Source organism: Cryptomeria japonica, chromosome 10 (assembly GCF_030272615.1).
Source record: "Cryptomeria japonica chromosome 10, Sugi_1.0, whole genome shotgun sequence".
Lineage (NCBI taxonomy): Eukaryota > Viridiplantae > Streptophyta > Pinopsida > Cupressales > Cupressaceae > Cryptomeria > Cryptomeria japonica.
In genome coordinates, this window is record NC_081414.1 from 452,920,130 (window position 1) to 452,932,391 (window position 12,262).

Here is a 12,262-nt window from a genome sequence, read left to right on the forward strand (position 1 = left end):
GTGATGCTTGATCAAATCTGGATTTAAGCCAGGCATGTCTGCATAAGACCATGTGAAGTTGATTTGATGCTTTTGGAAGAATTCCACAAATTTTGGTCGTTCCTCTGGAGTTAATAGAGATGCCAAATGTATTTGGTGAGGAGTCTCAGGGGTCCCCACATTGAATTCTTTTGTTTCTTCGATTAGGATCGTCGATCTCTCCTAATTTGTACTAAAGGGGAGGCTGTCAAACCTTTCATCCTTAGGCACCTCAGAGAGGTTTTCACCTTTGTATACACTCTTTATTTTTACTTTTTGGGGATCAAAAAGTGCCACTGTGTGGTTTTCACTAGAAGATACATGTTTTATTGTGATATTTTTGCAGTTGAAGGTATTGTCATTTCTAAACTTCCAAGTTATCCCAAGAATATTAGCTGAAAGACAAGATAAAATAAATTGAAAATGTTTTCTAAGGCCCATGATATTACCAAATACAGTCTCAAAAACAGTAATATTCTCATTAATGGAAAAACCAAACAATTTCCATATTTCTCTAGCAAGCATGCATTCAAAAAATAAGTGCTTCAACATCTCAGGAATTTTTTAAACTATAGATATTGCATGAGCTTGAATTTCATCCTTAGAATGTTACCTGCAATAAGTTAGTTTCACAAAATACAAATGGAAATGCATACAAGAAATCCAAAATCCACCAATGAAACTACATGAAATACATACTAAAATAAAATATTATTTTACCTTCATGGCTTATGTCTCATTGTGTCCTAACTCCACTGTTCCTGGTTGTAGATGGTGTGCTCTTAGACAATGCACTGTTGGCTTCCAAGATGGCATATGAAGAATGGACTGATAACTTGTAGTTAACTGACACTATGATATGCAAATACTACATGATTATGCTAAAATGATTATACTATGATGCTATATGATAATTGCTATATTGCTATTTGTTACTACTTATCAAATTTCCATTAGTTTCATATCCAAAGTCATACTATATTCTAGTCGGTTAGTATTACCAAATCATGCAGTCGGTACACACAGAGAAGTCGGTATGAATAGTCTAGTCGGTTACAGAAGAAAGTAGTCACAGAACACAGTATTCACTGAGATTTTTACTGAGTAAAGTTTCATGGCTACCGAGTGGTAAAGTTAACTCACCGAGTGAAACATTTTACCAGATACATTGAACCTGGACATGCACATGAAAACGTGTTACAACATCAAGGCACATCTAACCATTTTTGCATTGGAAATTGCATTAGGAGATTGTGTATGATTACAAGGTCAATCTAACCTATGAGATATTTTGTTTAGTTATTCATTTGAAGAATCTTTTTGTAAGATCGAAGCAATGAATCAGATCACCGCTGTAAGAGATCTATATATACAACATGATTCTAGGGTTAGAAAGATAAGACATGCAACAAGAGATGTGGAATGTGTGTGTGTATGCATGAAGGAAGACTGTTACAGAGACACAGAGAGGTCACTGGGAAGGTTATCAGTGAACAGTCGAAGAACAGAGTAAACATAAGGGTTTACCGAGTTTCATTATGGGTTACCGAGGTATGCTACAAGCTAGGTAATCTTATTGAGAGCACATAGAATTTGCTTTAGCATTTCAGATGTAAAGTTGCAGATATTTGTAATGATTTTATTGTAACATTTTGAAGTTGTAAGAGAAACTTTTAATAAGGTAAAAGACTCTAACCAAGTCTATAAATTGTAAATCCTTTAACCAGGTGCTACACTCATATAGTGTTGTAAAAATCCTTTAGTAAGGTAGATCTAACTGATCTTGATACTCCTAACAGGGTAAGCTATTAGAAATAGCTAAATGTAGCTCTAACCGAGCATTCTTTATTATTGCAGTAGTGAAGTTGTGGGTGCCATCCCCACCGCAGTTTTTCTCTCTAACCAAGAGTTTCTGCATGACCAAAATATATGTGTTGTGGAGTGAATCATGTATGATTGTTATATGTTGATTTTAGTTTTATCTTATGTTACTGCACTATTCTATTTATGCATAACAGTAAGGTTATTATCAAAGAAAAGTTTTGGAGTACTGATTCACCCCTCCCCTCTCAGTACATTAGCTTTCTATATTGGGCCTAACAATTGGTATCCGAGCCTGAATCTTGGAAAAGGGTTTAACTACCTAAAGAGAAAGATCTTAGCAATGGAAGGCTACAAACAATCTCGGAGGATTGTGCATCTTCAAGAAGAGCTGGATAATGCAAATCAAGTGATTGCAGACATGCAGAGGCAAATGCAAAAATCTCTGAAAGTAAGGAGAAGATTATCTGATGACTTGCAAGATTCTCAAGAGCTAGTGGAACAAATAGAGACATCATCTGAGAATAGTATATCTAAAGAGACTGAAGAAATAATTGGAATGTTGAAAGAGAAGAACAAAGCATTGGCTGATCAACTAAAAGCAATGAAAATAGAACATGAACATTTCAGTACACAAATGACTAAAAATCTAGATGCATTAAGGATAGCTTAGGATAAAGCAAGAGATCTACAAAGAGAGAAACAATAACTTGAAGCTCTAGTATCTGATAAGGAGGATGAAATCATAAGGTTAACTGGTATTCAACAAAATATGACAGATCAACTAGGTTATGCACATCATGAAGCAATTCTGAAGAATGATGAAAATCAATCATTGAAACTTGAAGTATCAAGGTTGACTGGTGAACTTGAAACAGAGAAGAAATCCAAAGAATCATTAGAGAAAAGTTATGAAGCATCAAAGATGTTGGATGAGCAACTGAATACAAGAAGACTCTACAAAGATGGAGGACTCGGTTACAAAGGAAAAGACTCTACCGAGAAAGGAATTCATACTACCGAGAGAGGAGAATCATCAAATCAAGCTAAAAAAAGGAATAACATCAAAAGGAAGAAGCCTATTTGCTACTACTGTGGAAATCAAGGTCATACTGCCAACATATGCCAGATTAGAAAAGGTAAGCAATCGAATATCTCTAAGTCCAATGGATATTGTTATAATTGCAATAAATATGGTCACACACCTAATCAATGTAGGACAAAGTCTGTTAACAACTATCAGAAGGCAAAATTCAAAGGGTTTTGTAAAAACTGCAATAGATATGGACATAGTACCAAGAAGTGCTAGTTTAAGCAAAAGAACTACATGAAGTATCCACACTGAGAAAACACTGGAGGTTACCGAACTCACACAGATCCTTACCGACAATATACAATAGTACCATGGGATTACAATACAAGGATATGGTGCGAATGTTGTGGAAGATATGGACATATAAGTGCCAACTATTTTATAAGGTTTGGAATGAACAACCGGAGATCATGGAGAAATCCCGGTATGGCATGTTTTCATTGTCACAAAGCTGGACATTTAGCTGGAGATTGCAGAGATCAACCGAGAAGAGACACTGAAGAGATAAAAGAAAAATTGAAGATGATTTGGAAAAAGAAAGAAATTATGTCTGATGAAGAAAGCACCTTACCTACCGAGTTAGGTGCACCTATTTCAAATTAGTCAAGAAAAGGTATGAAGGGACTGCATTCTCTAAAAGTTAAATCATAATAGTTCCTATGCTATTATGTATAAAATTCAAAATCTGCATAGTTAAGATGCAATTAGTCAGTTTATATACTATACATTCACCTATCAAGTCGGTGTATACAGGAAACCTGCCAAGTCGATTAATAAAGCAAAGTTGGGTACTCAGTGAAAACAAAAAATGGAGTAAATCGGTAAAAGGTGAACTGATTGCATTTAATATCTTGACCTAACTTGCATAGAGCTCGATAAGGTATTTTTGAGTACTTAAAAGTGTTTTCACAATCATTTTCATTCACCCAAGTTTTTGAGAAGCAGAGCAGAGCAAATCAAAGCGATCAAACTTCATTCAGAGCAAATTTCGAGGTATTTACATCAATCTATTCACACTGTTTAGCTGGTTTCCGATCTAGTCAAATTTCTATTGTCTACCGAGTGTGAAAAGTCAGTCACTTGTAAACCCTAAGGATAACTTGTTGAATCTTACTCGAGATCTACCATGGTGCCCAAGATCCAAGACCTTGTAGTTGTCGAAAATGTGGAGAAGCCCTCGCTGAAATATTCCCTAACTCCAAAAGTTGCCTTAGAACCGGATGATAAAACTGCATTTTCACTCATCCCGGATCGAGTCTTGTTGGTAGAAGATGTCAGATTCTTTACCAAATGTCATGTTGAGGAACTCCGTCATGTAGAGATTAGTGACACATATGATGAACTATGCATTGATGGCAAACTGGATAGCAAATTTGAGCATATCAGAATCAAGGGATTAATTGAAGCCCTAGTCTATCCTTGTGTGTTCAAACCCTAGTGGGTTAAGTTTGTATTGAGTAGAGTACATGATGATTTCATGTGGCTACAAGAGAAACCATTCAAGATCACAAAGGAAGTCATTCACCTGATCACCTGATATCCCATCTACGATCATGCTCATGCACAGAAAATGATATCACAAAAGGAGCTAATCAGTCTAACCGGAGTAGAATCCGATTACCGAGGACTAAAATTGAATAATGTCACTAATGCTGAACTAAAATTTGCAATTAGAGTTATTGGTTACTGTTTCTTCCAATCTGCAAGGGAAAACAGTGTACCATGTGCTGCAGTGGACCTAGCCTACAAAATAGTAAAGAAGGGAATGAAAGTAGACTTATGTGAAGTACTACTAAAGAACTTGTTTGAGAACCTAAACACAATAAGGAAGCCGAAGAAGAACAACTTGACAAACACACTAAAGTTTGGTTCACTACTTGTATGTATGTTTTTCTATTTTGAGAAGTTCTTTCCCTCAGTCGGTAAAGTAGTAAGGGAGCTACACCGACCTATCACCCATCAGATCAATGATTACATCAAGAAGTTAGGAGATAACTTTAATGATATCATGGATGATTACTTCAGCAAATTCCAAGAGAAAATGCACAATAGGTACAGGATCCCACCACAGCTGGTCGAAAAATACAAGGACAATATATGTTTTGAAGTCAACACTGATTATTGCTATGTAAATGTTGTTGAACCGAGGACTCAGTCGTTGCAACCAATGGGTTATGAAATTGATTATGATATCACACAAAAACAAAATGATGCCTATCTATCATTGCCAAGGCATGCAACTGAACTAAGGTATGGAACCTATGAAGAGGTGAAGGAGAAAGTAAAAATGAGCATTGTAGTTCCTAAGGCTACAAGAAAAGCTACAAAGATGATAAAGGCTTTATCTAAGAAATTCGGAGAAGAATCCTCCTTCGCACCTATCAAAGGCAATCTTGCCATAACCGAGGAAGAATCAAAAGCACAAGAGGCTGCAATAACATTGAGCACAGAGTTGCCAAAGGGAAAAGTTCTAAAAAGAAAGAAACATGACATCACAAAAGGCCCTACCGACTCCACCAACAAAGAGACCCAACACCAGAGCATCAACTGCATCACCGAGCAAGAAACAAAAGACTGTTGCCGTTCCTAAGGTAACTAAGACTTACAAGAAATCTACTTAGAGACTCATTTTGGCAAAAGAGTCAAGTGATACAGAGTCTGATGATACAAACAAATTCCAAGTTGTGAAAAGCAAAAAGGTAAACATTCACAGTGTTGAAAACTTTTGTGCCAATCTTAAAGAATACGGTGGATTTGCAGGATTCAGATATGTTAAGTATGAGTCTAGGAATAATGATGAGAAATGACAGATTGAAGAAGCTGTCATATGTACACTTCTGAAGTTTCAGTTAGCACCATTAGAACTAGAAAAGTCACTTCCGAGTGAACTCTACTCACATATTGACAACAGATGGAAATATGCAATGGATTCAGAGAGACAAATAAGAGAAAGAAGTCTAGTCCATCTATTTCCTGACATGTCCGTAGCTGAAATCAAGGAGCATTTGTCCACATACAATTCAAAATTTCTTGTGAAACAAAGAGCCTTAAAATTGATGAATGGGCTATATATTGATGTGCAAAATGAGACTAAAGCCAAGTGGCAGGAGATCTTCAAACCAAAGGATGTCGGTGAACAATCTCAAATTGAAATTGTTGATGTCACCGAGCAAGGTCCAGACCTGGTTGACACTATACAAATTGATGAAGATGTAATGGATGAAGCAGCACCGGAGTAGGAAATGATTGAAGGCACCACTTATGCAAAACTTGTCTCTAGTGAATCTGTCTTGGAACAAGTTCATCCTTATCCACCGGTGAAGCCACCAGTCTCAACCGAAGCTCTCAAGGACACCGAACAAGCTATCGAAGGCAACAAATCTGAAGTTGCAGGTGACACAACCAAAGATCAAACTTCTCAAGCACAGACAAGCACTACAAATATTACAGCTGAGACCCCTAGCACCAAACTACCCAAAGACACTGCAACTGCTTCAGGAACAGACCAAAGTGCTGCATCTACTGAGCAACCTACTGAGGGTCAGCAAGCCTCACAAGCACTTGTCTTAGTGCCACAGACCAAAGGCAAAGAGAAGAAGGTGAGAAAGCATGGTTTTAAATTTGACTTATCTAAACCGACCGTGTTGCCCAATGTCGACATTTCCAAATTGAAAGGGCAAGCACTCACCGAATTCGGTGAACTATGCAAAGCAAAGGCCGAACAGGAGAAGCAACTAGCCATACAGAAAAAGAATAAAGTACTTCAGAAGGTTAGGACACTACTCACAGAAATGCTACCATCAGCAACAGTGTCAACCGATGCAGCCATCCATATTCAGTTGGATGAACTCCTTAATCAGATTGAAACATCTGGAGTTGATGCATCTGAGTACTTAAGCAAGCTCAAGGATAAAGAGCTCACAGCAAAAATGATAGAGGAAGTACAAAAATCAATTGCTATTGGCAAGGTAAAACTTGTCAAATTCATTGCTGAGTTGTCCCCTCAACTATGGCACATTCTTTATTTATTCCAGAAATTGTGTACATTCTCTTTATTTATTAAAGACATCAAAAAAAAAAACTGATGCAATTGAGAAAGAGATCACTGATCTCTCATCTAAGTTGACCACTAAGCCTAATTCAGTTCAAAATTTTTACAAAAAGCTACAACAACTCATGGCTCAACAGTTAGAACTGAGGAATGAAGAGCATAAAATTAGGATGGATATAATGACCCTTCAAACATTATTCCTTCCTCATCTATCATCAGTACAAGAGCAGCTCAACCGAGCTACAAGCTTATCAACTACACAAGAGGGAAGCACTCTTGATGGCTTGATATCACTCTTATCTGATGTTCAAGCTCAAAATTCATTAATGGAAAGTCTCAAGGACTCACTCTCAGTCGCCCTCATCGACGCCCGGACCAAGTATAAGACTATTTTTGATCAGTTACCGCCTCCAGATGGAAATTAGGTTTTTAATGTTTGTCAAAAAGGGGGAGTAATTTTATGATAGTACATAGAGGAAAGCCTAGCAAAGGGGGAGTAATTCTACACTTGGAGAAGTAATACAGTTTTGATAACACAATTTTGAGTATTGTATACAAGGGGAGTATACCGAGCAGAATACACAGAGCATTCAGAGCACACAAGTACATAACAGAACCGAACATGCAAAATTTAGAGTTATGTACAGAATAATGATAAGGGGAGTATATCTGCATATACTATTGACTATTGTACATATTGTCAAGTATATAGTTTATGAGTTATGACTTTGTAAGTAGTTTTTGTCAAACATCTCAACTAATGTCAAAAGGGGAGATTGTTACTACTTATCAAATTGCCATTAGTTTCATATCCAAAGTCATACTATATTCTAGTCGGTTAGTATTACTGAATCATGCAGTCGGTACACACAGAGAAGTCGGTATGAACAGTCTAGTCGGCTATAGAAGAAAGTAGTCACAGAACACAGTATTCACCGAGCTTCTTACCGAGTAAAGTTTCATGGCTACCGAGTGGTAAAGTTAACTCACCGAGTGAAACATTTTACCAGATACATTGAACCTGGACATGCACATGAAAACGTGTTACAACATCGAGGCACATCTAACCGTTTTTGCATTGGAAATTGCATTAGGAGATTGTGTATGATTACAAGGTCAATCTAACCTATGAGATATTTTGTTTAGTTATTCATTCAAAGAATCTTTTTGTAAGATCGAAGCAATGAATCAAATCACTGCTGTAAGAGATCTATATATACAACATGATTCTAGGGTTAGAAAGATAAGACATGCAACAAGAGATATGGAATGTGTGTATGCATGCATGAAGGAAGACTGTTACAGAGACACAGAGAGGTCACCGAGAAGGTTATCAGTGAACAGTCAAAGAAAAGAGTAAACAGAAGGGTTTACCGAGTTTCATTATGGGTTACCAAGGTATGCTACAAGCTAGGTAATCTTATTCAGAGCACATAGAATCTGCTTTAGCATTTCAGATGTAAAGTTGCAGATATTTGTAATGATTGTATTGTAACATTTTGAAGTTGTAAGAGAAACCTTTAACAAGGTAAAAGACTCTAACCAAGTCTATAAATTGTAAATCCTTTAACCAGGTGCTACACTCATATAGTGTTGTAAAAATCCTTTAGTAAGGTAGATCTAACTGATCTTGATACTCCTAAAAGGGTAAGCTATTAGAAATAGCTAAATGTAGCTCTAACCGAGCATTCTTTATTATTGCAGTAGTGAAGTTGTGGGTGCCATCCCCATCGCAGTTTTTCTCTCTAACCAAGAGTTTCTGCGTGACCAAAATATATGTGTTATGGAGTGAATCATGTATGATTGTTATCTGTTGATTTTAGTTTTATCTTATGTTACTGCACTATTCTGTTTATGCATAACAGTAAGGTTATTATCAAAGAAAAGTTTTGGAGTACTGTGTTGGACACTATATTTGAAAATAAAAAAAATATATAAAAAATATATATTTCCATAGGTGTAAAGACTAAAAAAATTTTCGGCCAGCAAATTGTATCGAGCATTTCAAAAGAAGCTTCATCGAAAGAGTATTTTCATCGAAACAAAGTACATAAAACGCCAAGCAAAAATACTTCGGCAAAAAGTCACCTTCGATGGATACAGAAAACCGCTCATCGATACTCCAAGTTTCATCGAAAAGGTAAAAAACAAAAGGCAAAAAGTAATTTCGAAGGAATATCATTACCGAAGAAACTCATAAAGCATTCATCGAAATGCAAGTTTTCATCGATGACATAACATCGAACAAAAGAAAAGGTGTTTCATCGATAAAGGAGGATATCAATGGAAAAGGACTGTCGATGAACATACATAAACCTTCACTGAAGAAAGGAACTCATCGAAAGAATGATTTCGATGAAACTTGCGAGTGACCTATCGAAAAAGTTTGTCGATGAAAGAATGATTTCGATGAGTCTTGAAAGTGGCTTCTCGACATGGGCTACTCACCGAAAGAATAATATCGAAGAAAATGGGCTTTCGATGAAAGATTTAAACACTCGGCCGAAGACAAGGGTTTCATCGATAACTTGAAATATGATCACTTTGATCGAACTGTACTTCCCGCGAAAGAGTTAAAGGCCCAAGTGAGGAATGTCACATCTGCAATTAAGTTTAAACACTTGAGTAGCCGTTGTAGACGCAAAACATTAACTGTGCACAAGTTGCCCATACAATTGCAGTTGAACTGATTGAGATTTCATAAGAACCAGATCAATGCTAAAAGACTGAAAATTGTGAAGAACTTGCGGAAACTTGCGAACGACAATCAGAAGAGTTGGGCATTTCTCCAAGTAAGGGTTGTCTCTCGTATTTGCTGTAATCATGGAACCTTCGTCTTCTTCTTCTAAAAAGAGTAGGAAAGGAAAAGAGCTAAACCCTGAAGAGAAGCCCAAAAGACAAAAGAAGGAAGGGAGAGCTCTGACGCAGGATTTGTTAGACCAGTGTCCCTCATCTAGTGTGAGGTCCAAAAAGATCAAAAGTGAAGAAGAAGGATTGGAGGATAGATTTGAAAATCTAGGAGACATTTGGACTGAAATCAGAGGACATGAGTTATTCTTATTTAGTTACAAAAGAAGGGATGCTCCTGAACCCATAAGTAATCTATGGAAGAAGAACTTAGGCAAATTGGTAGTCCCGAACGTTTTTGTAGATGTAGAATTAATGAAAGCACTGGTAGATTGTTATAACCCGAGGACCAAAACCATATGTGATTACAGAGGGAATCCATTAGTGGTGATTAATAAACAAACTATTGATATGGTGTTTGATTTAGACTGGGAGGTGGAGGAGAGTATCGATATGAAGAAACTCTCACAAGAATTCTTTAGTTTGGAAAACATCTACAGGACTTGGAGACTACCTATTCACAGGCCAAAAGTGGGTGGGTCATTTGTTCCGTTCAGCAAAGATGACAAGGTGCCGTTTGATGTCAACCACTTCCATCCATATTTCAAATATACATATTATGCTGCAGCCCAAGTACTAGGCCTAGAGGCTCATCCACTCATGGATATTGGGGTTATGGTTATGTGTACTGACTTACAGTCAAAAGACCCTAGGTCATTTGATTTTGCCACTTATGTTGCAGATGCCTTAAATCATGGGTTGGAAAAATTGAAAGGGGACCTTGTGAATATTCATTTTTCATTATACTCCTTGTTAATGCATATCATTCTTTATTGTGGACAAGAGATTAACTTCTGGTCAGATGATTTCTGCATTAGATCTTACGACAAGAATGGTCTGAAGAAACCAGTTCAGTTATGGGTTTCTGCATGGGACCAGAGGTTCATGAACAACCAGTACTGGCACTTTCAAGAATATTTTGTGAAACCCCTTAGTGCAGCTTTTGGGCAACACAGGGATTACACTTTGTCCCCTGAAATCAAGAGATTCCTCAGACCAAAGGACTTCTCTCCAGAGTCACAAATTGATCATAATTGGGGTGATTGGTATTGCCATGATAATCACACAGAAATTAGGATATTTGGATATGAAGGGAAACCCCACATGCTTCCAATTACAGTGCCAAACAGGGTGGCTAGCCTGGAGATCATAAGACAATTGTCTATTGTCAGTGCTAAACACTTAACAGATTTCGGTAAACAATCCATCGTTCCAGGTTTATTGGTTTTCTCTGATTTCATTGTTAAAAGTTCAAAAAGTTATCATTTACTGCAGAACAAGTTAGACTACTATGGCATGACTCTGGGTGAGCCTAGAGAGAACTTCGTTCCTGAAGGATATATAAGAGCTGCCAGAGCATCACAAAAACTCAAAGCTGGAATACATGTGGCCAGAATGCCAGATGACCTGATTAAGAATCTTGAAAGAGAAGAGGCCAAATCTTTGAGAGAAAAGAGTGAGTTAGTTTGGGAGGCCTACAAATGGAAAAGGGCAAGGGGAATGATAGATGGAGATCTAATTGGAAATCTCCAAGATCCTTTGGAAGTGGCTAAAAGGCTGCTTCAACATGAAGCAGAGATCATGCATAGAGTGCCCTCGCAATTCCTTCATTTCATTAATACTGAGAAGGATAGTCAGCCCCTAGCTCACATGTCACCAAAATCGACCGCTAGTAGTATCCCTACTGATTCTCCTAGAGAAGATTATCCTCCTGGTTTCGAAGCAGAGATGAATATGGACACTGGTGAAATTAATATCAAGGATGTCATCGATATAAGGATGACTGAGCATGAAGATTTTGTTGCTGATGATGGATTCGCCTCCTCTAGGGAATTCCTCTCATTTTTATACCAATACAAAGGAGCTCATGTAAAACGAAGCATGGCTGGAAGACCAGAGGAGGAACAGATGAAGAAATTGCAGGATGAGATTGATGTCCTCATGAAAGATATGACTCTTGAGAAAGGGAGGAAATTACTAAAAGAGGCTGGTGTAATCATCTTTTCTGGTTGGGATATAAACTCAGCACTTTTATTCGACGGGTTCCTGAAAAAACAAGACTTGAATCAACAGGTGTTGCCTCAGGAGATAGACAAATTATTCCTAGGCTCTGGATATGATCCTGACAAGAAAGCTCTCCTACAATGGGCATTATATCCAAAGGGGAAGAGACCTATCATTGTAGACATTGAAGAAACCTTTGGACACCTCATGGTTCATCAGGTTGGAAAAACTGACCCTAGGGTCACTGCTAAACTAAACCTGGATGTTGCTAGATTGAACCTGGACCAGACAGAATTTTTGGTCAGAGAGAACGTCACATATAAGGGGTTATATGAAAAGTCTAAAGAGGAGAATCAAAAGTCGCAAGC